At 37.6% G+C, this 20,733-nt stretch overlaps 1 long non-coding RNA gene across 1 annotated transcript in view; it reads left to right on the top strand.

Moving 5' to 3' along the window:
- LOC145263640 (uncharacterized) overlaps nucleotides 1-20,733 on the top strand; it is a 417,445-nt gene that overhangs the window by 308,294 nt on the left and 88,418 nt on the right. The window contains exon 3 of the long non-coding RNA XR_013864583.1: nucleotides 2,061-2,241. This is a non-coding gene — a long non-coding RNA (uncharacterized LOC145263640). The remainder of the gene's footprint in view (nucleotides 1-2,060; nucleotides 2,242-20,733) is intronic.

Raw genomic sequence — 20,733 nt, forward strand, 5'->3', positions numbered from 1 at the left:
TATCGATAAAAATGAGGACGTGTGTGTATGAGGATACTTCTCAACTTATATACTCAACGAATTTTTGATTTACAGACTTGAAATTTGGTATATAGAGTATTCAGACATGCGGAAAAATTTTCAATTGGTTTTCATCCAGAAAAAAGGGCTGCTAAGGGGTCAAAATTGAAAAATTGGTACGTGGGGGTAGGGTTTCATCGGATTTTTATCTGTTTGTCAACTGTTTAACAAGTGCGCATACGCGAACTGTTCACATTATATTAAGAATAAGTAGATTTTAAAACACTTTTAAAGAACGTGTCAAACTGGCCTCATGGTTATCGTACTTGACTTATTGTTTTTAGGTTTTGGTTTCGATTTCAGCTTGAGCATTTCTTTTACTTACAAAAAGTGAATTGTTTAGAAAAAAACACAATACTTGCATGCACATGTCTCAGTTTCTTTCCGTTTTGTTTTTTACTTCATTGTTTTTTTTTTGTTTTTTTTTAAGAATTTAACGTCACATTTGATATCGCCAATGCAGGCGACATCCTCGAATATAAAATATTTAGGCCGAGTTAAATCGGGTACCCAACGGGTCACTTATTTGTCCATATTTTAAATTTTTTTTTTTTTTGTGATATTTCAAATTTAAGCATGCCGGATCGACCGACCAGCGGAACATTTTATTTATGATACGTTGGTAATCATTAAAGATCGCGTCGAGAGCAAAACGCGAGAATAAAATTCCGAATGGTTTCAGGTTGTTGGTTTTTGTTAAATATTAATAATGGGGGAATCATTTTTTTACATAGGCATCACCACTTATCAAGGCCCAGAAGCCACTTGAGGATAAGGGTTAAAGAGTGTACTGTAGTCAGTTGGACAATATAGTAATCGTTAGTAATGGAAATTCGGTAAATTTGTTAACTTAAGTGGAACGGCTCATCAAGAACTTGTTTACGTTGGACTTGAAGACAACCATATTGTAGTCAGCTGGAAAGCAGGAAAATGGAAGACAGTTCCACAGGTGTGTAGTTCTAAGAAAGAAGCTTTGTTCATGGAATCTACGTTTAGGTTTAGGCACAGATAAAGAGTGGGGGGAATTATTGATAGTGTTTTCTGCTAGCCACATCATTGCGACCTAAAATCTATCACGCATGTACCGTTTAGAAAAATATGCTTGAAATATATCAATATTATGGTGAATAAACGAAATCAACACAACAGCAGGTCAAATTCGATCGCCATCTTGTTTTGATTTCGCTTATTCACATAATGTTGACATATATCAAGCATGTTTTTCTCAAGTTTACTTGCGTCATACGAAATTGATTTTAACTCGAAATGATCTCCCCTTAATAATTATAATAATAATAAAACAACGCATAAAACAATTTTTAATGTCTATACAGAATATTTTTCGTGTATTCTATTCTCGACGCGACCTTTAACGATTACCAAACGCAGTGATTAGACTTGCGCATTTTTTGATGGAATTTTTTTTTTCTTTCTTTCTTGTTTTATTAGAGTGAGGCGCGACAGACCGACATAGAATGTAGAGACGTTTGTAACGGGAAAGATATATATATATATATATATATATATATATATAGAGAGAGAGAGAGAGACAGACAGACAGACAGAGACAGACAGAGGCAGAGAGACAAAGAGAGAGAGACAGACAGGCAGACAGACAGAAGCAGAGAGAGAGAGAGAGTGAGAGAGAAACAGAGAGACAGGCAGAGAGAGAGAGAGAGAGTGAGAGAGAGACAGACAGACAGAGGCAGAGAGACAAAGAGAGAGAGATACATACAGACAGACAGACAGATAGAGGCAGAGAGACAAAGAGATACAGACAGAGAGAGATACAGACAGACAGGCAGACGGACAGAGACAGAGAGACAAAGAGAGAGAGAGACAGACAGACAGACAGACAGACAGAGGCAGAGAGACAGACAGACAGACAGACAGACAGAGAGAGGGTGGGGGCAATAATGGTAAAAGTCTGTGGGACGGGTTCCACGCGCTACACAAACTTGGTAAATGCTTGCGTTGTGTTTTTTTTCTTTCATCACCAGTTGGCGTAGAAGGTCGGTAGACATGAATGGAGATATCAGATTACGTTTGAACAAAAATAAATCTCGTAAAGCAAGAAGAAGAAGAAGAAGAAGAAGAAGAAGAAGGTAAGAAAAGAGGACGAACGAGTTGAAAAGCAAGGATACCGACAGAGAGAGAAGAAAAAAGAAGACATCGGAGAAGGTAAAATTACTTAAAAAAAAGAAATTAGTGAAATTTTTTCAGGTGCTTGTGTAAATTGGTGATCTTTTAAAGAAACACATTTCAGGTGAAAACATTATTACCTACTTATATCTCAAATAATTACTAGTAACCCCCCCCCAAAAAAAATCGAATTATCAAGTTTTATTATATGTTTAAATGTGGAACAGTCGTGCGACCTGTTCAGTATGACAAACTGACTTATCTCCCTTGGCTTAATTTAAGGGTGCGCCATTTTTAAACATACGTAATTATGGATGATTTCTTTCATTCTTTCTTTTGTTAAAAATACATCTCTAGCAAATCTACTGGATCATTTTTCGTAATTTTTTAAATTTATGCTAATTTCGATATGCTACGTTAGTACGTAATAATGTTTTCACCTGAAATGCGTCGGTTTAAAAGATCAGCAACCTTTTCCACCTTTATTTCTATGTTGTCAAAGAAAATAAAAATGCCATTTTATCCCCCCCCTCCGCATCAACTCGAAAGTACTTGCAAAAATGAGATAAAATAAAATATTTAAACTTTAGAAGAGGGGTTCACTTTACTAAATAATCATAGCGTAGAAAAGAATATTAGGCACGTCTACAGAATTGGGATAAGATTTTGTAATCGATAAATGAAGTTTTCAGATAAAAAATAACGATTTCAACTGATTTTTTTGTAAATTCTAATAAGTTACAATGGTAGCTTCCAAATTATGCAGTCGAAATTGCCTGAATATTATTGAATTATTTAAAAACAACAACAACAACAACAAAAACAACTTTAATCGTGTTAACAGGTGAAAAATTGCCGCCATCTTGTTTAAATCAAAACAGAAAATTGCCTCCCTTTTGAACTCGCCTGGCTTTTACGATCGTTTTCATCAAATTCTATTTTTTATTTTTTTTAATAAATAATTTTCCTACCTTATCGATTTTCGTAATTTTTGGATATAATCATCTTGAAAATACGAGGAATACGTAGATTCATATGAATTTTCAGTATCACGATTTCCGAAATTTCGTCTGAATAGTGAAGAAGCGGCGAAGCGAAAGCGCCGAATATTATTTTGGAAATAAATAAAAATGGTTACTCGTTCTGTCTTGAACTATGTGGTTAAGAACTAGTCAGGAAATGGGTTATCATTTTCCATTATATTAAATAATCCAAATTCTACCCAAATCTGCACCATTAACGATTGCTACCTACACTACCGATTTAACCCTTATCCCCGAGTGGCCTTCGGGCCTTGATAAGTGGTGACTCCCTTATATATATATATATATATATATATATATATATATATATATATATATATATATATATATATATATATATATATATATATAAAGTGAACCCCTTCTCTAAAAAAAAATGCACATATTAAAATTTTTTTCCATAACGGAAAAATAGAAGAGTAAAAAGCGGATCTTGGGTTTATTTGAGGCAGTTGCATAATTAGCGTCCTTTAGTCCTTACATTCCATGAGCTATGTTTCTGACAAAGAGGGAAGAATTGCTGTGTTTTTGGGTCAGAATTTATTTCATTTAACACTTGACAACACTTGTTGACAAGTTTTTGACCTTGAAGTAGTATTTTTTAACTTCTTACATCAAGTGGTTTTATGTATTGTCTGGGGCGATTTTCATTAAAAAAAAAATCATTTTTATTTTTTTCATAATGCGGATAGATCGTATATTTTTTCCGAAATTAAACTTCCTGGAATTTCTTTTCGTTAAATTTCGTAACCATTAGCTATTTCTTCGTTACATATTTATTTTATTGTTTCTTTTTTTTTTTATTAGCGTAAAAATATTTTTATTCTTAATAATGAATGAATGGTTCAGATTAAAAAAAATAAAATACAAAAGGAGAGAAAAAAAGAGAAACAAAAAATGAAATTTTCTTCGTTAAATTCCGTAAGATTTTCTTTGGCGCAAGAATTTTGAATATTTATTTAATTAGATTTTTTTCTTCTTCTTCAATCGTGTAAACACTTTTTTTTTTTTTTATCTATTTGGTTAAATATCATAAAAAATATTTAGAAAATAAAACGAAAATTATAAGAAGCGTCCATAAATTTGCCAAGAAAGTAAAAAAATGGTTCAAAAAGAAAATGATTTGTTAAATTCCGTAAAAAAGTTTATGTAATTTTTTTTATTGTTATTTACTTATTTTTAATAGTAAAAATAAATATGTCTATTTTGAACGTTATAAAAAATATAGAAAAAAAAAAAAGAAAAAAAAAAAAAGAAACGAAAAAGGAAGAAACATAAGATAAGGAATATGGGGTTTCTTTTTCGTCAAATTCCGGAACTTTTTCTTGTTCTTAAAATTTTTTCATAAAAGAGATATTTTTTGGGGGAAAAAGTAAAAATAATAAATAAATAGAACAAATGAAAGAGAAAACTATTCAAAAAGAATAACAAAACGAAAGGAAATTAAAAAAAAAAAAAAAGTTATTTCTTCTTCGTTAAATTCCGCAAGATTGATACCGAAATAACGAAAAAAAAATTTCGTTATTTCGGTATCAGCAGAGATTTTAAGAAAATACTGATGGAATAAAAGGGAAAGAGAAACTAATAAAACTAAGGAGAGAGAGAGAGAGAGAGAGAGAGAGAGAGAGAGAGAGAGAGAGAGAGAGAGAGAGAGAGAGGATGAAATGTGGGGCTTTTTCTTCGTCAAATTCCGTAAAAGTGTTTATTTCTTTAATTTTTGCTATTAATTAAAAAAAACCCTATAAATTTCAACTTTCAGATAGAAAAAAATTGAAAACTAAAAGAAATAAAAGAGAGTGACAATAAAAAAAAAAGAAAGAAAATGGGTCCGTCTCTTCGTCAAATTCCGTAATTCTTTCCATTTTTGTAAAAATATTTCTTTTATCGAGTAAAATTATTTATTCATGTATTTTTATTTAAGTTAAGTACTTTCAGAATTTTTAGAAAAATAATGATAAAACAAACAATAAAAATAAAAGAAAGAGAAAGAGATAAGAAAAAGTGAATAAAACAAAAAACAAAACAACTGAAAACAACTGGACCTTTTGCTCTTCGTTAAATTCCGTAAAACGATTTCGTAACAGTTATGACTTTTTAAAAAGTTTTTATTGTTTTTGTTTTTTTAATTATTATTAATGGCCAGTTAAGAATATTTTTCGATATTTTGTAAATAGATAGTTTTTTTAAAGACAGTTTTTAATATTTTTGTGTCTAAGTGAATTTGACTCATTCACGAGTTATTTCGGAGGTTTCCTTGTTCGGTCCTGCAGACGACGCAACCAGGCATGGCTATGTTGTGGAGAATTATATTTCGGGATGGACCCTTTTTTTTTTAATCACTTAATGGTAAGAGAAAGACGATTTTTTTTTTCAGCTTTCAAATGCTTCAGAAGTCATAATAATTGAATATAAATATTTGATAATGTTTGATTTTCTTAAAAAAAAAAAGATAGTTAAGATATTTCGCGTTTACCGTTTTTCTTTGAGCGCATCCTTTGTGGCATCAACCACAAAACTTAACAAAAAAAACAACAAAAAAAAACAGCTGTTTTTCTTTTTTCCTTTTTAATTTCTTGTTAATAGATGATAATAAATACACATTTTTAATTGGGTATTTATGCAGAATACGCACCAACAATTTTTTCTTAGATAGAATTTCCAAGTTAATTTTTTCTGTACTTTTGTTTATGAAATTGCAAGGTGAAACTACAGAATAGATACAAAAACTTTCTACGCTCCGCATGTAAAGAATGGCTTTCTAAATAATGACGTTAGTATTTCAACACGGTGCGTATTTTGCTTAAGAATTATTTTGCATTTAAATACAAGTTAAATTAAATTTTTTCATGGCATCGTTAGGTGAAAGTACAGAATAGTTACAAAACACCTTTACTTCCCCATGTTAAAAAAGAAAAAAAAACACACACACACACACACACCTCTCCCATGTTAAGAATGGCTTTCTGAACAATAATGTTATTATTTTAGCACGGTCCGTATTCTGCATTAGTATTCTTTTGTTTATCAAATTGTTAGGTGAAAGTACGGAATAGTTACAAAAGCCTCCCCCCCCCCACTCCATTTATCCTGGGCCACCAAAATCAACAGAGCATCCTGCAATGATCTATTCTCTGTTGATTTTGCGGTGGGGGTTAAATTCTGTGCAGTTCTAGATGGTCCACCCTCCCAGGTTTTTCCTTCTCTCTTTGAGAAGGGGTTAATTTGTTGCACCTGGGGCGCCCTTACCGATGAATGCCGACGGGACTGCCCTGGCACTTTTTGCAGGTCAGAATGCCCTTCTTCGGGGGCGCTGACTTCTCAACCCCACTTTCCGATTCTGGTGTCTAAGTTCTTGCAGTGGGAGAGAACTAAGCCACTCCCCATGTTAAGAATGGCTTTCTAAATAATGACGTTATTATTTCAGCACGGTCCGTATTCTGCTTCAGTGGCTTAGGCTTCACTGCTTCTTCTACCCTTTTATTTATTAAATTGTTAGGTGAGAGTACAGGATAGTTACAAAACACCTTCCCTCTCCATATTAAAAATGGCTTTCTAAATAATAATGCTATTATTTCAGCACGGTCCGTATTCTGCACAAGTGCCTTAATTTGTATGTAAATGCAAATTAATAGCTTTCGTTAAGATTGGCACTTCTTTGTTTACAAAGCCATTCGGCAGAAGTGACGTCAGATGAATTTTAAGGTACGGATGACTAACGCTGTATATAATGTAGATTTTTTTTAAGCAAATATCAAAATCAGTAAGTATATTTAACGCCTTTAATTTGCATTTCGATTGTGAATATTTGATGATCGTCTTTTTCTTCTTCTTTTTTTTTATTTGGTCAATGTGCTTCCGTTACGCCAACTAAAGACGTCTCAACATTTTTCGATAAAGCAACAACTTTTATAGGTTTTCGGGTATCGTGAAAAGGAATATCGCAGGGAAAATTAGTGCAGACAAATAGTTTTCGATATATAATTACCGACATTTTGAAATATAAATCACTGGTGGCCATGTTTGAACGGGCGGCAAACCCCCGTTTAAATTTTTTTTTTTCAGCGCAATTCCACAAGCTTTTCTTAACATGGGGAGGTTGGGGGTGTTTATTCCGAAGGCCGTTCTTAACATGGCAAGGTTAGCGGTTTTTATTCCGAAAGCCGTTCTTAATATGGGTAGGTTGTGGAGGTGTTTATTCCCAAAGGCATTTTCTTATTTTCAACCTCCCCATGTTAAGAATGGCTTCCGGGATAAACATGTTGGACAACTAGTGCACATTGACCGAATTTTCTTGAATTTTAATCCTTGAAAGTACTTTTTGGTGGAATTAGCTAGAAATAACGTTAAATAAACGTTTACATTTCATAGACTTAACTTCACAGTTCGTATGCGCATGCTCACTGAACCATTTCATTGAAACAACAAAGATGGCGACCAATTTAAACTACTAGAAATTACAACTTTGTCTGCGCTAATTTACCCTGCAATATTCGTTTTCAGCATACCCCAAAACCTTCAAAGGTCGTCATTTTTTTTAGAAAATGTTGAGGTGTCTTTAGTTAGTTTGACCTTCTTTTCTTTTTTTTTTTTAAATTGAAATGTTCATTTATTTAAGGCGATCCGTTTCGTCATTTTTTCACGCGAGAGAAAAACGTCTGTTTTTTTTTCTTTTTTATTTATTTACATTTTAAAATGAACAAAATTTTTTGCCTATTAAATTGTTTGATGAAAAGTACAGAATAATTAATTTCTATGTTAAGAATGGCTTTCTAAATAATAATGAATTTCAGTACGTTTCGTAAACAACATTACTAGCAAAGTATTTAAAAAAAATCATTTTTTTTTTTTTTAATCAAAATCGGTGAAGGATTATGACATTATTGAAAATGCCCGTCTCCTTTCATATATATATATACTAGCAGGAAGATCCGATGTTGCCTGGGATTGAATGAGGATCATCAAATGTTTCAATCTATGGCCCCCCTTCGTCAAACTTTCACGAAAAACACTCGTCTAGCTGAAACCACTATCAATAATTTCTCACACTCTTTATCTGTGCCTGAACCTAAACGTAGATTCCATGAACAAAGTTTCTTTCTTAGAACTGCACGCCTGTGGAGCTGTCTTCCGTTTGCCTGCTTTCCAGCTAACTACAATTTGATTGTCTTCAAGTCCAACGTAAACAAGTTCTTGATGAACTGTCCCTCTAAGTAATCCAATTTACAAAATTTCCACTCCTTATGTATATCCATTGGCCCTTATCCTCGAGTGGCCTCCGGGTCTTGATAAGTGGTGACTCCTTTGTAAAAAAAAAAAAAAACCTCCCATAATTTTTTTTTGTCATCGAAATCGGTGAAATCACTCGTGTTTCGATCAAATCGATTGATTGCTCTCTCTAGTTGGGGACACATCGCGGTGGACTGGGAGGAAGCTTCACATGCCTCTATGCAGTGACTTCGTCAACGATTTGTTGTAATCTACATTGCACTGTAGAGAACCTGTTGTTGATTTTATAAAATTATTTCTATGTATAACGACTTGAATTTAAGTTGAAAATGCTAAAGCCAAGTATCATGCTTCAATTTTGATCTAAACAAGAAAATTTATCTCCAACGCGCCCCTGTCATATCAAAGAACATGCTGTTGATGTTATATGCCTGGCCTTAATGCTTGTGCAGTGATAATGGCTTGAATGGAAGTTAAAAATGAAAAAGTCAAGTATCATGGTTCATTTGTGCTTGAAACAGAAACATTCATTTCGAACGTGCCTCTATCATATCAAAGAACCTACTGTTGATTGTATATGCTGCGCCTTTTGACTTGTGTGATAATTGAACTTCTCAAATGAATTTGTGATGTTAGACTGTATAAGGTGTTAACTTTCATCAAAATCGCCTGTTCTTTATTTAATCAGATTTTTTCGATTATCGGTACTTATCAGAGATATTCCGATATCAAACTTATCTAAAACCAGAGCCAGACACATATTGTACATTTGTGTGAAATTTCAAAAGAATAGGCCCAGCCGTTTTGGAGTCCATAGGGAATGAACTCACAGACACACACACAACAAACTCTCAAACACACACAACAAACACACAATACACACACAACACACGCTCAAACACACACAACACATTCTCACATACAATTGCATATGCTCATAACACACACAACACACTCTCAAACACACGCAACACACACACATGCACAAACACGCACAATACTCTCACACACAGACAACACACACACAACACACTAACACACAACACACTCACTAACACACAGCACACACAACACACTCAAACACAGACCACATACACACACACATAACACACTCACACTCATGCACTCATACACACATACACACTCACAGACAACGTTCATTTTATATAATAGTTTATGGTTCAAAATTCCGAAATTTTGAGAACAGGGCTGATTATTTATATTATTTGTATATTGATCGGACTATTGTTCTCATCTTGTGTGTTATTTGCGCAATGCTTCGGTCAGATTGTCCTTCGACCGTCTTCAGGCATGTTTTTTTTTTGTTTGGAAAAAAGGAAAAAAGTTACTGGCTCTGTAGATATTTAGCCAGTAACTTTTCTCTTTTCTTTTCCAAACAACAAACAACATTCCTGAAGACGGTCAAAGGGACAATCCAACCTAAACGTTGCACATTCAAGATGCCTGATAGTCCGATCGATACAGGTTCGTGTTTTTTATTTTTCAGTTTTATGATGAGATGTTTTCCAGTTTTAATTCTCTTGGTTTGTTTTATTTCTGTTGCAATTTCCTTTTGGCATATTAGTAGCATATTAGCGTTCATAGTTCATGTGGGTTTGTTGCCGCATTCAAGGATCTTCCTTAAGATTTCAGCTGTTTTTATCATTGACATTCACTGTAGAGTCTCAGTCTTTGCTTTGATTACAATTTCTCCAAGTCTTTTTTTTTTTTTTCAGTGTTTTGGAACTGTTTTTAGTGTTCCTACAATTACTGGCATTATATTCACGTATTATTTTTATTATTATTCTTGTTATTACCCATTAAGTTTGTCTGGCCCACGCATGTGGTTCATGTGTATTAATTTTCACATTCAAGGATTTTCCTTAATCTTTCCACTGTTTTCATTATCATTATTCGTTGTATCTTTGCAGCAATTCCTCTGATTCTAATTTCTCTCATTCTTTTTTTCGGAATTGTTCCTAGTGCTCCTACTATTATAGATATTATTTTGATTTTCTTGATCATCCAAATCCCTTTTCAGCTCTTTGGCTAGCTTTATGTATTTACTCTGTTTCTCCTTTTCTTTGATATTCACCCTGTGGTCAGCTGGGACAGCAAAGTCTATGATTTGACAGAACTTTTCTTTCTTGTTAATGATTATGACGTCCAGTCTTCTTGCCTGAATGGGTTTATCCGTTTGTATGTCCATGTCCCATAGGATTTTGTGGTTCTCGTTTTCAAGTACTGTTGCCGGCTTATGTCTGTACCACTTGTCTGTGCATTCGAAATGCAGTTGTTTGCATAATTCCCAGTGTACTGCCCTTCCACTTGGTCGTGCTCGTTTTTGTATTCCTTTTGGGCCAGTATTATTATGGGCTCAAAGGAGCTTTCACATAGGTTATTGTTGTGGTGGCACCCACTCATTTACATATGTGGATAATATTACACATAAATAGCAAGACTCGGTTAGTCTGAGTGTGTGTTAACCAGAAGCCACCGAAGGCCGAGCTGAGAACGGATATGTTCTCCAGCCAAGACTCTCTTACCTGACAATCATTATGTAAATATACTGTAAATATACTTTTCCTAATACACTTCTTATTGATTTTTGTTTGTTGAGTCTTCATTTGTATTGCCTTATACGTTATTTGGTTCAACCTGTAAACATAACAGTTGGCGACGAAGATAAACGTCCAACATAACAGTTATCAAAGATCTCATTGGATTATTTTATTATTTACTCACTAGGAATAGTCACACAAGGCATCATGAAATATTGCTCTTTGAGGACAACTTGTGGTGTTCCCTGGAGTTTGAGTGAAAACAAGTCTCCCCAGCTTTCCAGTACTGTCCACCTCATTCGATAACCTTTTGCAAAAGAATTTGCATTATCGCAACAGCCGCTTTTCATTTCTTGTTGGCAGTGACCATTGGTCTTCATTGAAATTTGGGTGGCAATAAGCCTCTCAAATTATTATTAGTATTGACTCACAAGGAGCTTTCATACTGGTCATGAAAGATCTCTCCTTGAAAACAGCCTGTAGTGACAACAAGTCCCCCCAGGTTTCCAATACTCTCTACCTCTTTCGATAACATTTGCAAATAAATTTGCATTATCACAACAACTGCTTGCCATTGATTTCTCGTTGGCAATGAGCATTGGTCTTTACTGGAATTAGAGTGGCAGTAAGCCTCCACAAGGTCCCAGTTCTCTTTGCACTTATACAGCGGAGGTCTATTCAGTTCTTCAGTCTTTCTTTCTTCCTTGACTCTACTTGGTTATTTGGTCTCACTCTTTGAGGGGGGGGGAGTGATATGGTAATGGGAGGATGGGGGTGGAGTTAGAGAACTTATAGATATGCAGCTTCGGTGTTCTTGCTTCCATGTAGCACTTCATGTTTTGCCTTTGCAGCAGTTTGTTTGTCTGTCCCGCGCTTGTTGCTCCTGTGTGTTAGTTTCCGCATTCAAGGGTTTTCTTAATATTTCAGCTGTTTTCATTATTGTTATTTGTTGTATTGTTTCAGTTATTCCTCTGATTCCAATTTCTACGATTCTGTTTTAAAAGTTTTTCGGAATTGTTACTAGTGCTCCTATTATTATCGGTATTATTTTGATTTTCTTCATCTTCCATATCCCTTTCAGCTCTCTGGCTAGCTCTGTGTATTTGCTCTGTTTCTCCTTTTCTTTAATATTCACCCTGTGGTCAGCTGGGACAACAAAGTCTACGATTTGACAGGATTTTTTTTCTTCTTAATTATTACGACATCCGGTCTTCTTGTTTGGATGGGTTTATCAGTTTGTATGTCCATGTCCCATAGGATTTTGTGATTCTCGTTTTCAAGTACTGTTGCTAGGTTATGTTTGTGTCATTTGCCTGTGCGTTCCAGATGCAATTGTTTGCATAATTCCCTGCATACTACCCTTCCACTTGGTCGTGTCTGTTCTTGTGTTTATTTTGGGCCAGTTTGCTGCATTCACTTATTATATGGTTTATCGTCTCGTCTCTTTGTCCAGAGAGTCTGCATTTGCTGTTTTTTTTTTTGTGTTTTGCCAATTTTTGCTTTGATGTGGTTGGTTCCTATTGAGTTTCTTGTGTTGCAATTATTAGGGATTCAGTTTCTCGGCTTATGTGTCCTTTTCATATCCCTGTCCAAGCGTTTTGTTATTTTCATCTTTTGTCATCCTTATTGTTGAATTGTGTAGTGGACTTTCGGTCACGTTCAAGTTGTGGATAACTTGACAAAGACTAAAGTTACTTCTCATGAAAGAGGAGAACTATTTATGTCACAATGGGAGATTCCATTGTGCACACATGGGCCAGACTATTCCTTGGATTGTGATTGGCTGAGTCACCTGATTGGATATGCTTGTACATAAATACAAGCCCTCAGTCCAGCTCAATCTGATGTCTGTCTTGTGAATAAGCTGGACCCTTGGTAAGTATTGCTGCTATTATTATTATTATTATTATTATTGTTGTTGTTGTGTGTTATTGACTAACACAGTTCTTTTAATTATTCTACATCTCCCCTCTTCCCCCCCCCACGAGTAGGCTGGGTTGTGTGAGAGGTGTATCTCTCTTTTAGGCCTAGTTTGTTGTGTGGTAGTAACCTAGAAAGAGCTCGGGGAATCCTTGATCGAAAGCGTGGGGATATATGTGTGGTTTGTTGTTGGGGTTTGGTTGCTGTGTATGTGCTATTACAGATGCAAGAATGTAGTATCTACTTGGGAGATGCAAGAATGTAGTATCGCCTGTAGGGAATTGTTGGTCCTAGTGCTGCACTTGGTATTGGGGTTGGTGCAGGCTTAAGTTCACATTTGAGGAAACGGCAGTTCCTAAGTGTGATCCTTCCGGATCCGTTAACCCTGATTCGGTATTGTCGATCTGGTAGGGAACTGATGATTTTGCCCGTTGTGTTCCATCTGCGATTTACTGGATTTTGGATGGCTACAGTGTCACCAGCTTGTAATGGTGGAAGGTTGTGGGTATATTTATTGTATCTTTCTACTAATTTTTCATTGCGGTGGTGGAGCATTTCCTCGCGATGTTGTGCCGCTGACACCCATTCAGGATGAGGCTTGTAGAGGATTGGCTGTGATGGGATGGAGTCACGTAGTCGACGGTGAAGTAATAATTGGGCCGGTGATAGGCCAATGCTTTGGATTGGGGTATTCCGATACTGCAAGATGGCCCGGGCAACACTGTCATTGTCCAAGGAACCGTGGGGGCCTGTGTTTCCTTTCACAATCCTCTTTGCAGTTTTTACTGCGAGCTCTGCCCTGCCATTGGATTGGGGATACGCAACAGAAGATAATCTGTGCCTAACACACCATGTTTTCAGAAATTCTTGGAACGTGCTGGAGGTGAAAGGTGGGCCGCCATCGGTGCTGAGTTCTTCTGGGGCACCATATGTTTGGAACAGTTGTCGGCATATGGACATCAATTTGGTTGTAGTAGTGTGACCTGATTCTAGGTGGTATAAAATTAGCCAACCAGTTAACCTATCTGCGCAGGCAAGGTATGTGTGATCTCCAACATAAAAAATATCCATGACGATTTGTTGGAATGGCCACTCTGGGGATCGTGTTAGAATGATAGGCTCCCTTGGTTGACTAGGTGCGATGGTTGAGCATACCATGCAATTCGCCCTAATACTGCGGATTGATGCATCCATCCCTGGCCAGTACACCGATTCATTGGCACGTGCTTTCATGCCGACTACTCCTTGGTGTGCAGAATGCAGGCAGTGTAGGACCTTTTTTCGTTGTGTTTTGGGGATGACGATCCTTCGATCCAACAATACTAGACCATTGTCAGTGCTAAGGCGGTGCCTCACCTCCCAATACCCACGGATTTCGGGCGCAGTGAGATTACGTGTTTTTGGGAAGCCTTGCTGTATTGTGTCTATTAATTTGTTATATTGTTGATCGCCACAACCTGCTGAACGAATTAGGTCTGGTGATAGCATGGCTATATTACTGCTGTCTGCAAATGTTGCTATTAAGGCTGTTGACTCTGTTATGTTGCTTATGTTGTTCGACTCCAGTATATCCATTTGAGAGGGTTTTGTTGGAAATACATCGAGGAGGGCTTGCACCATCGCCACTGGGTGGCGGGAAACTGCATCAGGGCCTCTGTGCCACTTCCCGGGGCAATGCTGTATGGTAAATCTGTATCTCAGGGTCTTTTCCTTGAGTCTAAAGAGCCGGGGGTTTTGGATCTTGCTCAGATCACGATCGCCAAATATCCCCTTCAGAGGTTCATGGTCTGTGACCACTATGATGTTTGGAGAACCCATGACGAACATACGGCATTTCTCCAATGCCCATGCTATTGCTGCTGCCTCACCCTCTATTGGTGCGTATCTGCGCTCAGCATCCGTGCAAAATCTGCTGCCGGCATATATCAGATGCCAACCTTCGGAACAGCAGATTGGGGCTTTTTCCATGGTACATTGGCAATGTTTTTGTAGGAGTAGGAAGCCCATTCCTTCTTTGCTCCAATCTGGAGCAAGGCAAGTTGCTCTGTCTTTGTCAAATGTTGCTACCCCCTTCTGGACTAGGTGAATTATAACTCGCTTGGAATCTTTGAATCCGTCTTCAAGGTTTTGATTCCAAGCAAATTTGGAGTTTTGTTTGACGAGGTCCCGAAAAGGCACCATAACTGGACCCAGTGAATATGCCCAGGCTACTTGGTTGACAAGCCCAAACCATGATCTGGCATCAGTAATTGTCTTTGGGACTGGAAAATCCTGTATCGCTTGTATCATGGACTCAGAAGGGGTCACTCCTGAAGAAGTTATCTGGAGGCCTCCAAATTGTACGACATCCTGACAGAATTGGAATTTGTCGGTGTTGAGCACAATTCCATTCTTAGCACATTGGAGCAGAAAATCGAAGGTATGATAAAAGGCTCCCTCAATGCTAGAGTCATATAGCAGGGTATCGTCTACTATCTTCACCTTGCGTGGGATATCTTTTATTATCTCATCATATCTGCGAGTGTAAGCATCCCCAGATACATGTATCTTCCCCACTCAGTTATGAAGGTGGTTAATGGTTGAGATTCTTTGTCTAAGAGAATCGAGTGGTATCCATCAACAGCGTCTAGGACTGTTTTCTTTGTTCTAGGTGGCACTTGCAGTGCCAACTGGAATGGCGACCCAGTATGGTGGGTTTCTTGCTTGCATTGAGAGTTAAGGTGTTGGTAATCTATTGTTCTCCTTGGATTACCATTCTTTTTGGCAGTTATTACCATAGTACTGCACCAATCAGTAGGCATACCCACGGGTACTGGAGCTATGATACCTTTTCTACATCCTTCCAAAGGGCTTGTCTTACTGGTTCCTTGAAGTGGAAGGGTACAGGAATTGGGTTATGCCTGGCTTTAGGGATTGCTCCCTCTTTGAGGTGAATGTGGGCAGCTGGGCCGGACATGGCTGGAAATATCCCATCTTTGTTGAATGTCGTTTTGGCAAACTTTTCTAGGAGCCAGCTCTTAAGTTTGCCTATGTTATCTTCTGTTGCGGGAAAAAGGAGGTTTTTGGGGCGATTTGGCAATTGATCTATACACTTTTTAGACTCGGTGTCTACCTCTTCATGTACGTCTGCTAAAGGGTTTGGAAAATGTTTGTGCAATATTCCCACATCGATGCAGGCTGCTCTGCTGAGATAAAGCCGTTGTATGCCCTTGCATATGTAGAGGGCTTGTTTAGTTGTTTTCCCTCTGACCACAAACTCAACTGGTAGCCAACCCTGACACATGAGTGTGAAACCTCCAACTGTTCGTATGATCTTTCTTGATTGGATAAGACTAATCTCTGTGAGGCCCATTTTGGTTAAATGCTTTGGTCCCCCAAGACAAATGGCGGCACCACTGTCGGGAAAAACCTTTAGCGTTGTACTACAACTCCTAGGGATATTGACAGCTTGTCTGGGATCTGGTTTTGGTGAGAATGGGATTACTGATGCATTTATTTCAGTTAACAGATCACCTTCTGTAGTCATAATGGTGCCCCTCATTTGATCGAATGTGATATGGGCCATGAGTGTATTCATGGGAGCTTCTTGGTCTTCAAAACTCTTTATCACTGCCGGGCGATATTTCTTTGTCCGGCACACTGCTGAGAAATGGTTAAGTTTCCCACAAGTGTTGCACATTTGATTCCATGCCGGACATGTTAAATGGCGGGCACTTGTCCTTGGAGTACCGTGTTGGTGACTACCACAACCTATGCAGGTTTGACGGGGTTCTTTATCAGCAATGTTATCGTTGTGAGTAGCAGTAGAGCTAGTGAGAATATTGCCTCTGCTAGTCCGTACAGCACTGTGTTTTTTTTTTTTGCGATACATTGACATCCGGACTGTAGCTATGTCTGAGGTATCAGTCATTGCGGTTTGGTCTCGTAGTGCAGACTCAAATGCCTCAGCATGACAAATATTTTGGTTGAGAGTTTTTAGCAACCCGGCTTTTGCCAGTAGATCGGTCTGAAGCGTATCATTCGATATCCCTTTGATAAATTGGTCCTTGATGTAAATGTCGGACAGGTCGTGATCGCAGTTGGGGCATGAGAAATTACAGTCTATGGCCGTGGACCTAAGACGAACAAGGTATTGTTGGATGGGTTCATCTTCATGCTGTGATATAGCTGCAAATGTCATCCGATGGACCATGGGATTTGATTTTTGAGTTACCAATGCTTCTGTCATCTCTAGCAGCTTGTCTGGGTTGGTGGTGAAGAACTTAGGGTACGTATTTATGATTGCGTTTTGAACGGATTCATCAGCGCAACTGTATAACTGGGTATTGGCCTGAGAAGTTGGCATGTCCGTTATTCTGGTAAATACTTCCCAGTCAATCCGAAACTTTCTGAATTGTTGAGGGGTCATTTCGAGATGAAGTTGGGGAGGCCTGGCAGCTGGTGCCTTAGCATAGGTGGTCTGGGTAGCGGGCTCCTTGGCTTGTCGAAGGATAGACAGAGCTTCTCCCATTGTTGTGATTCTCAATTCTCTTAGCATGGCTCGATCCATTACTTGAAGGTTTTCTTTCCTTAGTTTTTCCTTCACAAAAGTTGCAGCGTAGCTCTTGGCGGAATCGGCAGCAATGCCTGCTTTGAGGAAATAGTCTTCCCAATCTTCTGTCTCGAATCCTGTTCGTAGCGCCATGTTGAATTGTGTAGTGGACTTTCGGTCACGTTCAAGTTGTGGATAACTTGACAAAGACTAAAGTTACTTCTCATGAAAGAGGAGAACTATTTATGGCACAATGGGAGATTCCATTGTGCACACATGGGCCAGTCTATTCCTTGGATTGTGATTGGCTGAGTCACCTGATTGGATATGCTTGTACATAAATACAAGCCCTCAGTCCAGCTCAATCTGATGTCTGTCTTGTGAATAAGCTGGACCCTTGGTAAGTGTTGCTGCTATTATTATTATTATTATTGTTGTTGTTGTGTGTTATTGACTAACACAGTTCTTTTGATTATTCTACACTTATGAATCTTCCGTGTAGTTTCTCTTCCCACTTTTCTTTTCTTGTTTTATCCTTTGTCTCTCTGTTTTCTGTTTTATCGATTTTTTTTCAGTGTCTCTCGCTGCTATGATTATTCTTTCAGTGTTTTGTATTAAGTATTTTTCTAGTTCTTTTTTGCTGTCATTCACACAGTCTTCTATACAAACCAGTCCCCTTTAGCTGTCTTTTCACGTACAGTTAGTCAACATCATCCTTTAGGTGTAGTGAATTGTGCATGGTCATGAGTTTCCTGGTTTTCTGCTCGAGTTGTCTCAGTTCTTCTTTTGTCCATCCTATAAACGGTCCAGAGTATCTTACTAGTGATACTGCCCATGTATTTATACCTTTTATTAGGTTTCTGTTATATAATTTGGTTTTGAGAAGTTTTCTTGTTCTCCTGAGGTATTCCTTTCCAATTCTCTCTTTCATTTCTGTTGCTTTGATGGTGTCTTCTTCCAGTACTCCAGGGTATTTATAGGCATCTTGTTCCCCTAGTGCCCTCATCTCCGTTTGGTTGGGTAGTTCCATGCCTTCTGTCATCTCTAGTTTTCCCTTTTTTATAACTAGTAGCGCGCACTTTTCCATACCAAACTCCATTTGGATATCCTGGTTGAAGATCCTGGTGGTATTTATTAATGTCTCTAGTTCAGTTTTGGTCCTTGTAAAAAGTTTCAAATCGTCCATGTACATCAGGTGGTTCATTTTTTCCTCCGTGTTAGAGAACTTGTATCTGGCTTGGCACTTTCTCAGTATATTGTTCAGGGACATCATGGTTATGATAAACAGTAATAGTGATAGTGAATCTCCTTGGAAGATGCCTCTTTGTATGTTAATTTCTGTTATGTGTTGTCCATCAGCTGTCAATTCCAATCTCCTTGTTCTCATCGCATTTTCTATCACGTTGAGAATCATGCTTGGTATTTTATACATTTTTAAGCATTCTTTTATACATGCTTGGGGGATCCTGTCATATGTCTTTTTGTAGTCGATCCATGCCATGGCTAAATTATTTCTCCTTCTTTTTACCTCCTTTAGGATCTTTTGGTCTATGTATAACAGATCATTTGTTCCTCTTTTTCCTTTCTGGCGTCCTTTTTGTTCCTCAGGGAGAAGTCCATAATTATTTAAAAAGTGGTAGATTTGTTCCCTCAAGTGTGCTGTCAGTATTTTCCATGTGGTGGGTAAGCATGTGATAGGCCTATAGTTGCTGGAGGCGGTTCCTTTCTCTGTGTCCTTCTGTATCAATTCTGTCTTTTGTCATCCAACCTGGTACGTTTGTTTCCTGTATACATCTTTTCATGTTTTGAGCTAGTCTTTCGTGTAGAGTTGTTATTATTGTTATTGTTGTTATTATTATTATTATCATTATTATTATTATTATTAGATAGTGTTTTGAGTTACAGTGCAGGAATTTTAGAATGGTCTAATAAGGATTTACATGCCATGGATATCAAAACAAGAAAAGTTTTAGCAATGTTTGGTACATTTCACATTCGAAGTAGTGTAGCAAGGCTGTATCAAAAGAGGAAAGATGGTGGGAGAGGATTGAAAAGTGTAAAAGATTGTGTTAGAACCGAGGAGATGTCGTTGAAGGAGCATGTGGTTAGAAGTGGGGAGTGGATGCTTAAGGATGTGGCCAATGAAGTGGAGGTATGTGAGACCAAGGCTGATTATGTGAAACGTATGGATAGAGAAAGGGCAGAGGAACTGGTTAGGAAGAAAATGCATAGAAGGTTCTTCCAGGATACAGCAGAAGTGGCTGACGAAATATCATGTCAATGGCTTAGAACTGGGTATCTGGCTAAGAGTACTGAAGCTTGATTGTTCAAAAAAGTGGTTCTAGGAGAGGAAATTGCTGCAGAATGCCGGATTTGTAGTAAGACCTCAGAATCAATTGTGCACCTTGCAGCAGGGTGTAGTGGACTGGCCCAGAGAGAGTACCGCAAAAGACACGATCGCATGGGACTCCTGATATATTGGGAGGTGTGTAAGAGGGTTGGGGTGAAGTGTGCTGGAAAATGGTTTGAGGAGGTGCCTGATGAAGTGAGAACAAGTGAGGATGGCAAGGTAGAGGTATGGTGGGACAAAAGCGTTATATGACCAAGCAATTGGAACATAAACATCCGGATTTGGTCGTCATTGACAACGTCTCAAAAAACTGGCAGATTGTAGACTTCTCAGTACTCTGGGACAGGAATGTGAGAGAAAAGGAGAATGAGAAGTGGAGCAATTATGCTCCATTGGCCTTGGAGATAAGGTGTATACACGGGGTTAAAACACAAATAATCCCGGTCGTAGTTGGTACACTAGGAGTAGTATCAAGTCGTCTGGAAGGACAATTGAAAAAACTACAAATCCCCGATGTTTTAGGCGGCCTTCAAACCTCTGCAATTATAGGTAGCACCAACATCATAAGAAAACCCTTGATCTTTGAAGCTCCTGGTTTGAAGCCAGGATCAAGGGAAATCTTCTGGAAATGAATCGCATCCCTTTCCAGAGAGACGTTCATAAGCGAAATCATTATTATTATTATCGTTATTATTATCATTATTATTATTATTGTTATCATTGTTATTATCTTCATAATTATTATTATTATCATTATTACTATTATTGTTTAAGCTTGAAATTCGTAACCCACCAACGTTCTGCCCCCACAAAAAAATGCTGGTGGCCATGATGGAAGTTGTGTGCTTGGCTAAATAAAAGTAACAATAACAAATGCTTAGATAGTAGTTGTTGTGAGGC

Source organism: Euprymna scolopes, chromosome 39, assembly GCF_053919585.1.
Source record: "Euprymna scolopes isolate OS-2025 chromosome 39, ASM5391958v1, whole genome shotgun sequence".
Lineage (NCBI taxonomy): Eukaryota > Metazoa > Mollusca > Cephalopoda > Sepiida > Sepiolidae > Euprymna > Euprymna scolopes.